This window comes from Homarus americanus, unplaced genomic scaffold (assembly GCF_018991925.1).
Source record: "Homarus americanus isolate GMGI-L3 unplaced genomic scaffold, GMGI_Hamer_2.0 scaffold45698, whole genome shotgun sequence".
Classification (NCBI taxonomy): domain Eukaryota; kingdom Metazoa; phylum Arthropoda; class Malacostraca; order Decapoda; family Nephropidae; genus Homarus; species Homarus americanus.
The window spans coordinates 12,261,429-12,270,994 of NW_024735554.1; positions in this window are offsets into that span (position 1 = coordinate 12,261,429).

Sequence of the window (9,566 nt, forward strand, 5' to 3'; positions counted from 1 at the left end):
CATTTACAAAACAGGAGCTTCAGGGGCTCTGCAAGCTCGTTGCACAACTCTCTTAGCACTCTAGGATGCACCATGTCAGGTCCGGGACTCTTATGGACCTTTAGCCTGGACAGTTTATTTCTAATACCCTCTTCTGTGAACACAATGTGGGTCAGTGCTGTGTCGAACCGTCTGTCCTCAAACCCAGGAAGGTTAGTTGCATCCTCTCTTGTGAACACTGAGGAAAAGAAGCTGTTCAAGGCCTCAGCTTTATCCTGGTCAGAATCTGCGTAACTACCTTCTTCAAGCCTCAGGTCTGATACTCCTACTCGCGTTTTCAATTTCTACTTTGTATAGCAGTAAAATGCCTTTGGGTTTGACTTGACCTCGCTTGCAACCAACCTCTGGAACTCCTTTTCAGCCCTTCTACATTCTTTCTTTGTTTGGTTTCTGGCTCTTGCATACATCCTCCTGTCCTGCTCATCATTTGACCCAACCCACGTCTTGAATTTCTGGGTTTTCTTCTTAATTTTGTCGACCGCCGCATGGTTCATGTGTAGTAGGGTGTGTCATACCTGAGGCGAATTTTTTTTTTTGAGTTTGAAAAATCGGCCCATGGTATTAATGATGTAGTTCTATGTGCAGAATCATGTGATATCTTCAGATTTGAAAAGTTTTCATTTTTTGCTAGGTAAATTTTAACTTGAAATCTTTTGAAAATTCAGTATTCCCACCCTTTTACCAACACCACTAAATAGCTTATTTAAAGTAAAGTAAATGTATCAGGTTAATTTATTAGGATGAAAATGATCCAGAATAGTGAAACGAATGATCTTGACACATTTATTAAATTTAATATTCCTTTAGAAAACAAAATCAAATACAAAAACCGGTTTTACTACTACGACCCGGTGTTGCTGCACACCATAGAGAAAATGTCTTTCTTGCTTCTGTTTCTACTCATCACCTCCCTGCTGACCACCTGAGCTCGGATGTAGCCTTCCCTCCTCTCCTGGCTGTACACGTGACTGCTGGCCTCGCTCACTTGCTGTACACAACGCTCTATACTCTGGGTGTGCGGGGCCAGGCAGGGCATGGGGTTGTCCAGGAAAGCTCTGACTTGAACATTGGTGAGGCTGCAGGTAAGAGGGGGCTCACTGCCAGCCTGGATGTTATCCAGATCTATGAGATCAGTGAGGGTCTTGGCACCTAGATTGACTTCAGGAGTCTTCCTGACCCTGAAGGAATCGTCACCAACTGATTCGTCATGCCCAGATCCTCTCATAAGTCTCATATCCAAGATCTTTTTGACTGCCACTCTTCTCTCCTCCTCATCCTTACTGCAGAGCATTGTCTGCAGAACTGCCTCGGGATGAGCATACCAGGAAGATCTCCTCACAGTCTGCTCCACAATCTGAACAACCTTCCTTGGCTGACTCCTCAGGAGCTCAAGCTGGAAGAAGAACATGCCTCGGACCTTCGGAGAACGATGACTTGACCTTGGTGTTGAACCAATTTGGCAAGTAGACACTCACGATGAATTGGACAATAAGTCTCAGGTTGTGAAGCTGGTTCCTTTCAGTTTATGATGAGCGACCCAAATTCTGCAGAACCTGAGAGCCGTTGTGAGCCACCTAGAATGTGAGACTGGACCTATCTGCAGGTAAGCAAGTCTATCAGGCATGACCCCAGTTTGATGGCACTGCAAATCATGTAACCATAGTACTGGTCAGTACTCAGGTCGTCAATGACAGTATGTGCAAGCTCAACGAGTGGAGGGCCAACTGTGATTTTTTTCAAAGCTCGGATTTATTTCTAACTCAGTGGCAGAGTCCAGCATCTTGCCAAGAGGACCAGACCATCTGTTGTTTGAAAGAGTCTTGCCATCCAGCTCCTGGATCAGATGTCTGAGTGGCAACTCGTTGGTGTGGAGGTCACAAACAATCCAGACCAGCTTCCTCCCAATCTTCCGCTCTATCCACTGTATGACCCCCCTTGCCACCCTGTGTTCGTGTTGGTGCTGTCCCCTCCAATGGCCTGCAGGGTCTGGTCTACGTTCCTCTCTCTGAGCCAGTTCACAATGTTATCTGCCACTATCTCAGCTGGTTTCCTGATGTCATCTTTCTCTGGAGTGAAATGCCACAAATACTTCCCTCCTGGTTCACTGCAGCAGGAGCAGTGTTCCTCCTTCACCATGGCAGGGAACAACTTGTCAGAATCTCCAACTTTGATGAACACTTTAGTGTCATCCCTTCTCCCATCAAAGAACAAGCAATTGATTCCATTTTCTCTTATCCCCTTATCAAACTCCTCTTCTAGGTTACTGACAAGTTTCTCCTGAGCTCTCCTTACTTTGTTATGATCTATCACCAGGTGAACATCATCAGGTGTTATCAAACCACCGTCAATCCAGGCAGCTGTTGCTATCTCTGCAGTTTCTCTGAGACCAGTGTGGTGTCGCATGCTGGCCAGAGCTATGCTCGGGATATCTTTCTATTTCGAATCTTATGCCTGGAAGGTTTGGGATCATTATTTTCTGGGTTAGGGACAAAGTCACCATTCTCCTGGTCAGCACTCGGATCAGCCATGGGGAAGTCATTAAACTCTGAATCAGCTTGACTCCAATCATCGGCCTTTTTTACCTCACCCTGGGCCTTCTCAAGTCTCTTTTCCTCGGCAACTCTTCTCCTCTTCTGTCTCTCTGTGGCAGCCTCCTGTCTCTTGGACTCCGGAATATCTTGGCTAGAAATCATGAGAGCCCCTATACTGCCAGTCTTCTCTCTCTGTGCTTTGACAAATGCCAGTTCGATCACAGGAATCTTCAGTTCACGCTTGCAAATACAGGAGATGTGGGCCTCGGATTTACAGTCACGATCGCATCCAAACTCAGGACAGAGAACAATTGGGCACTTGCAAGTAATTATGTCAAATAACTGGTCCAGTTGCTTGGCAAAGCTGTCCTTAACTGCAAGTTTTCCTCTCCCAAGAGAGATATCTCTTGCCTTTTCCCAACTGGCTAGCAGTCTCTCACTAATCTTCTTCTGACTTGTTATGACTGGAGGCTTGAACTGAGCGTTAGCCAGAGTGTACTGTGCCAAGACAGCTTTGGTCATATCACTGGCAATGTCTTTGTTTGTGTAAGTTCTTTGGTTCTTTTCACTGATTTGCCTGATTAAAACACCGTATCTCAAAGCATCTCTCCAATGTAGGCAACTCCGACTTCAGGAGCTCTCCCAGACCCAAGATAGTGACTGAGATGGCTGGATTTTTGGTTCCTCGTCCTGACACAAGCAGCCATCGCAAATATTATCAACTTATAAATGCATCAGAATCTGAAACAGAAAAAAAATATTGTTAGTTGGGTTGTTAAAGAATGAAGTCAGAAAGCAATGTTCACTATTTAATTGTAATGCACTAATGCAGCTGTACGTTAGATTTTCGATAAATTTCACGCTAAAATTTACCTAGCAAAAGGTTGCAAAATATTGAAACTGAAATTATTTTCTGTTTATATACACTAAAATCTACCAAAAAAGTGATGGGCCATTAGTTTTAGCTGATCTTCCCTCCTATGACACACCCTAATGTGTAGGGATCCCCTCGTATTCCTAGAAGCACTGGGTTTCGTCTTGGGTATATACTGTATTTATCGATCAAATGGGTCACTTTACTAGTTATGATATTCAGCGTAGTATCTGCGTTCTTGTACCTTAATAAGTCAGGCCAGTTGATATCCCTCATCTCTTCCCTCGTCCCATTGTAATTTCCCTTGTAATATTTGCACCTTGGTCTGGCGTTATCCTGAACTAGGTAACAGTTAAATCTGAATGACAACACTGTATGGTGACTGGTGCCAACTGGAGCAAGGTGTTTCAGTTTGGCCACCATACCCTCCTCGTTTGTTATGATGAGGTCAAGTGGCTTAGGTATTTGCTCCCCTCTGTAATGTGTCGGGTCTCTAACATGTTTGAACAGAAAATTATCTCTCAGAGTTTCTACAAAAAGAGTAGCAGGATTATTCAAGTCATTCGGGGTGGACTCGTTTCTCCAGTCGATGTCGCCATAGTTAAAGTCCCCCATGATCCCATGGGTAAAGAAATCGCTTAAATTCACTATGATAATGATATTTTAAAAATAAATTGGGCCCAAAAGTGTCAAAAATAAGGGCTAAAGTTGCTAAAAAGTCACGTGACTGCGAAAAGCTGTGATTGGTTGTAACGTCACTCGCTGGGGTGAGCCCTACAAAGTGGGAGGCAGCAGCTGTAGTTGTCCAACCTTCTCGGCTGATCGGCTTTGTAAATAAATAGTATTAGATAATTAACTGTGCTTTACTGTGCAACACAGTAATGCTATTTTGAATATATAAATACTACTAGGCACAAACTAATTCAATGGATATTAGCTGCCATTACAACAAAATTTTAACTATGGAATTAAGTACTTTAAACAAGAAGACACATTATCTCTCCAGGATTTCTTTCGCAAAGCATTTTTCGATTGCATAAGAAAATACAGATCATGTGTTAGGGTAGGTTAGGGTATGATGAGTTATGAGGTTAGCTTAACATACATCGGTAAGGGAGGGGGGGGGGTAGTAACTCAAAACTAGTGATTTCCGACAGAAATGAAGGTCTAAATCGTTCATAATACATCGCAAACCATCACAAAAACTCATAGTCTGCATGTCTAAGTACAGGGATGACCAAAACTTAAATTTACCGAATATAGCCTATCTCGAATCTGAACATCCAAATACTCATGGCAGTTAAAGTAAAATTTTACCCATTAATTAATATAAATGATGATATATCCCAGTGGTTCATTAGTGAATCATCAAAACAATAACAGCACTATGTTGTCATGTTTACCTAGCATCAGGCATTCTCAAAACAAAGTCCAGACAATGTCATTGCTTCTAAATTTACTGGTATCTCCATCTAGTACTGATATACTCTGTAAATGCACTGAAAAAAAGAGAAAGTCTACCAGGTAAGAGTACATGACAGCTGAGTTGGTGTGAACATGGAAGTTTTTTATGTCCAAAAGAAATTAAGAATGGAGGAAACTGCAGTGGGTCTTGTAGTGGACGTCTCCCCTACAACTGCCTACAACTGCGTAGCCACAGCCACCAGCTGCTACCGCCTTCCTTAGCAACCAAGCGAGCGGCGACAGCAGATGTTACCGTAACCTTGCAACGGAACTAGAGACCAGCGACTTTCTCGGGTTTTCCCAACATGACTCATAGAGGACTCACGGCTGCTGGGTATATAAGCTCTGTCTCTCCATTGAGATTCATTCTCGCCTCACTTCTACAACATGCAACACCTCCTCCTCCACCGCTGCCTGGCGGCCCTCGCTTCAACATCTTCTCTAACGAAGCTCCTGCACATCTACCTCCTTCAACACGCTACTCACCGAACGTCTCTACTGAGCAGCTCCTCACCACACAGCACCTCCAGCACCAGACTGTCTATCATATAACTTATATTATACAAGAAAACCACCTTAGAGTTTCCATCCATCCTGAGTGCTAGACAACATTATATCACGTAACCCTACAAATGGTGACTCCCGGAGATTAGCACTCACACAGGATGGAGGAGAAACTGATCACGCTCCCAGTCTTCAAGCAGTATAGAAGAATGGCTTATCCACACAGAAGCAGCTCTGTTACTCTAAGCAGACACCAGCTCCTCTTCCTGCCCCAAGCACCACATCCTGACGACCCCAGCACACCCGTCCTGCCTCAGACGCCGACCCCGGCCCAGCAGTAACCCCTGCCGCCCCTGACGCGGCCTCTGTTCCTGAGTGCGGACCCACACACACCCCTCTTTTCTCCCTCAGGTACTCCCTGCTAATGTCCTGCACCCTGCTGCTGTCGTGGACCCAGCTGCTGTCACGAGCCCTAATCCGCTTCTTCTGACGCAGCCCCTGCTCCTGACCCAGGCCCACACACACCCCAGCAGGCGCATCTGACTACCCTGTACCTGTCATGAGGGAAGCACAACATTCATCGCCTCCACACACCCTTTTTCTCCCTTCTCCCACAGATATTGTGTATCTAGACAGTTGTATTTCAGCGATCGGCTCATTCACGCCATCGCCGTTGTCTCACATGAGGCATGCACCGCCCGGTCTGCCTCACATGTGCTAAGCAACTCTACAGACAACAAGTCTCCTACACCGCCTGGAGGGAAGGGGGAGTATTGTAGTGGACGTCTCCCCTACAACTGCCTACAACTGCGTAGCCACAGCCACCAGCTGCTACCGCCTTCCTTAGCAACCAAGCGAGCGGCGACACCAGATGTTACGGTAACCTAGCAACGGAACTAGAGACCGGCGACTTTCTAGGGTTTTCCCAACATGACTCATAGAGGACTCGCAGCTGCTGGGTATATAAGCTCTGTCTCTCCATTGAGATTCATTCTCGCCTCACTTCTACAACACGCAACACCTCCTCCTCCGCCGCTGCCTGGCGGCCCTCGCTTCTCCTCGCCTGCCTGGCGGTCCTCGCTCCCGCCAGCGAGCATGGCGACCCACCAGCTGTCCTCTGAGCTTCCTCACCAACCAGCTCTCATTCTGGCCCATCTTCCTGAACACGCAACACCTCCTCCAGCAAGCTCCACGCTGTCAGCATTCATTCAACCAGGAGGCCAGCAACAGGCAACATCTTCTCTAACGAAGCTCCTGCACATCTACCTCCTTCAACACGCTACTCACCGAACGTCTCTACTGAGCAGCTCCTCACCACACGGCACCTCCAGCACCAGACTGTCTATCATATAACTTATATTATACAAGAAAACCACATTAGAGTTTCCATCCATCCTGAGTGCTAGACAACATTATACCACGAATTCCTACAGTCTATTAGCCCATACTGGGCAGTCTCATTTACACCCAACCCCAATCGCTTACATATTCATCTAACCTATGCTTGAAGCTGCTCTTCACGGCACATTTCTTCACTTACGAAATGTCCATGACTTAGACCATAAAAAACCCCACCCATAAAACTTACCTGAACGTGGCATTTGGGGTCTGAAGAGGCCATCCTTTGTACTACCTACGACTGCAGCGGTGAGTTTGAAGGTAGTGACGTCATTGTAAATGGCGGCCTTGTTTCTCGAGAAATAAACTTATCTCGTCTATTATTACAGGACTTTACAATTTTATTACAAATTATATATACCGTATCACTCTTCGAACGTGGCAGAGTGCATTTCTTGTGTTTACCCAGAACCGTCAACTCGTCGAATGGTCTCTATGTCCTGAACAGCACAATTTTTCGTGCTATTAATTCAAATTGTTTCCTTTCGCAATCTGTAAAAGTAGTATTTATTTCTCCCAACACCCGACTACCACCCAGTGCAGCTGCAGATCTATATTTTTTTTTATGTAAGGAACTAAATAATGAAGCCTAAAATATCAGGCCTGTCCGACTCAGATTTTGAGATATTGACTCTTGAAAATGAAGACATATGTGAAGTATCTATAAAATACTGCTAAAAGTAAAATGAAGACATGTGAAGTATCTATAAAATACTGCTAAAAGTAAAATGAAGACATATGTGAAGTATCTATAAAATACTGCTAAAAATAAAATGAAGACATATGTGAAGTATCTATAAAATACTCGTAAAAATAAACACAAATCAGTGAAGCAGCTAAAATAAATATCTGATATATAGTTTAAGAGTATTGATCAACTGATGCGCTTGTTTGTTTCGAAAACGAATACTTTTTGCCAAAGCAACATTACAGCGATATCCAGTTGTGTTCTATAATTTCACGAGTTCTTTCTTTTTATGCAATTATAATGAATATTGATATTTAAATTGAATAACATTTATTTATGTTTTTTTTCATATATATATATATATATATATATATATATATATATATATATATATATATATATATATATATATATATATATATATATATATATATATATATATATATATATATATATGATAGGTAGTCCACACTTGTGTAAGTAATTGCTGAAGATAGAAATTTTTTTAATATAAACTGTATAATTTGAGGTGGTTTCAGAAACAATTAGCAGAAAAACTAGCTTTATCGGCGCTAACTACAGGTGTTTGCGGGCAGAGCACTGGTTGTATGGATGAAGATGTTTGAGAAGAGAAGTTCGACCTCGCAGTATCTCAAAATCTGAGTCGGCCAGGCCTGATCTTTTAGGCTTCATTATTTAGTTCCCTACAGAAAAAACAGAGTGAATGTGACGGTGACCTCGAGGACTCGCATACTCTGCTGAGCTTCGGGGATCATCCACTCTCAAATTGACAAGCTAAAATTCAGGGATTTTTCCCAAGAGGTTCAGGTTCGTGTCTTTACAGGTGAGCGCGATGCTGAGCTGTGTTAATAATGAGTGGCGTCTGACAGCACACTTGGCGATGTACTGAGCAACTGGATAAGAAATGACAAGGTGTATAAAAAGACGGAAATGAGTTGGGATAAAAGGTAAAGTAGAAGGTAGTAATAATGAAGGATATTGGTAAGCATGAGAGTGTAGTGATGTAAGTTGTGTCCCTGGTGACCGCTCCAACGCCTTTCCCGCGGTCATACCTTTTCTGTGTGTGGAGACCTCAACACAAGAACTCCAATTTCATCTGGTGTATGAGTATTGGCTGCACAGAAGAGAATAACAGTCTTCCAGCACATTGCGTTGGTCATCAAAAACCATCAGAGAGAATATGTACATATACAGTACCATCAGATATCTAGACGGTCCGTCCCTCGTAACGATCTTCAAGAGTGAAGTGCTTCTCCATCTGGAGTACTGTCACCCCGTCTGGTCCCCAAGATATGCTAGGGACTGTCAGTTGGTTGAAAATGTTCAAAGGAAGGCCACCAGACTGGTGCCTGCCCTTCGGCATCTCAGCTACCCTGAGAGATTGGAGCGCCTGAACTTGCCTAGCTCTTGAATCAATTATAGTAAATAGCATTCGATCGCATTTAGAGAAAAGCAAATTAATCTACGACTCTCAACATGGGTTTACATAGGGAAAATTTTGTCTAACAAATCTGCTGACATTTTTTTAGGAAAGTCCTCGAGGTAGTAGATAATGACGAAAATTACGATGTTATTTACTTAGACTTTAGCAAAGCATTTGGCAGAGTACTGCATCAGAGGCTTCTGAGAAAAGTTACGGTTCATGGTATCGAGGGGAAAGTTTTAAATTGGATAAAATCATGGCTCACCGATAGAACGCAGAGGGTCAGCGTAGATGGTGTTAAATCTGAGTGGGGCTGTGTAACCAGTGGGGTTCCCCAGGGGTCAGTACTAGGCCCATTCTTGTTCATAATCTACATAAACGATCTAGATACTGAGATCAGCAGTGACATAAGCAAGTTTGCGGATGACACCATAATAGGGCGGCAGATTAATTCAGGGCAGGATGCAAATGCACTACAGGAGGATTTAAATATACTGCACGGGTGGTCAGAAAAATGACAAATGAAATTCAACACCAGCAAGTGCAGCTTACTTAATGTTGGAAGAACAAATACTGTCAATGTATACAGCCTTAACAACATCGACCTAGAGAAGTCGACTTGTG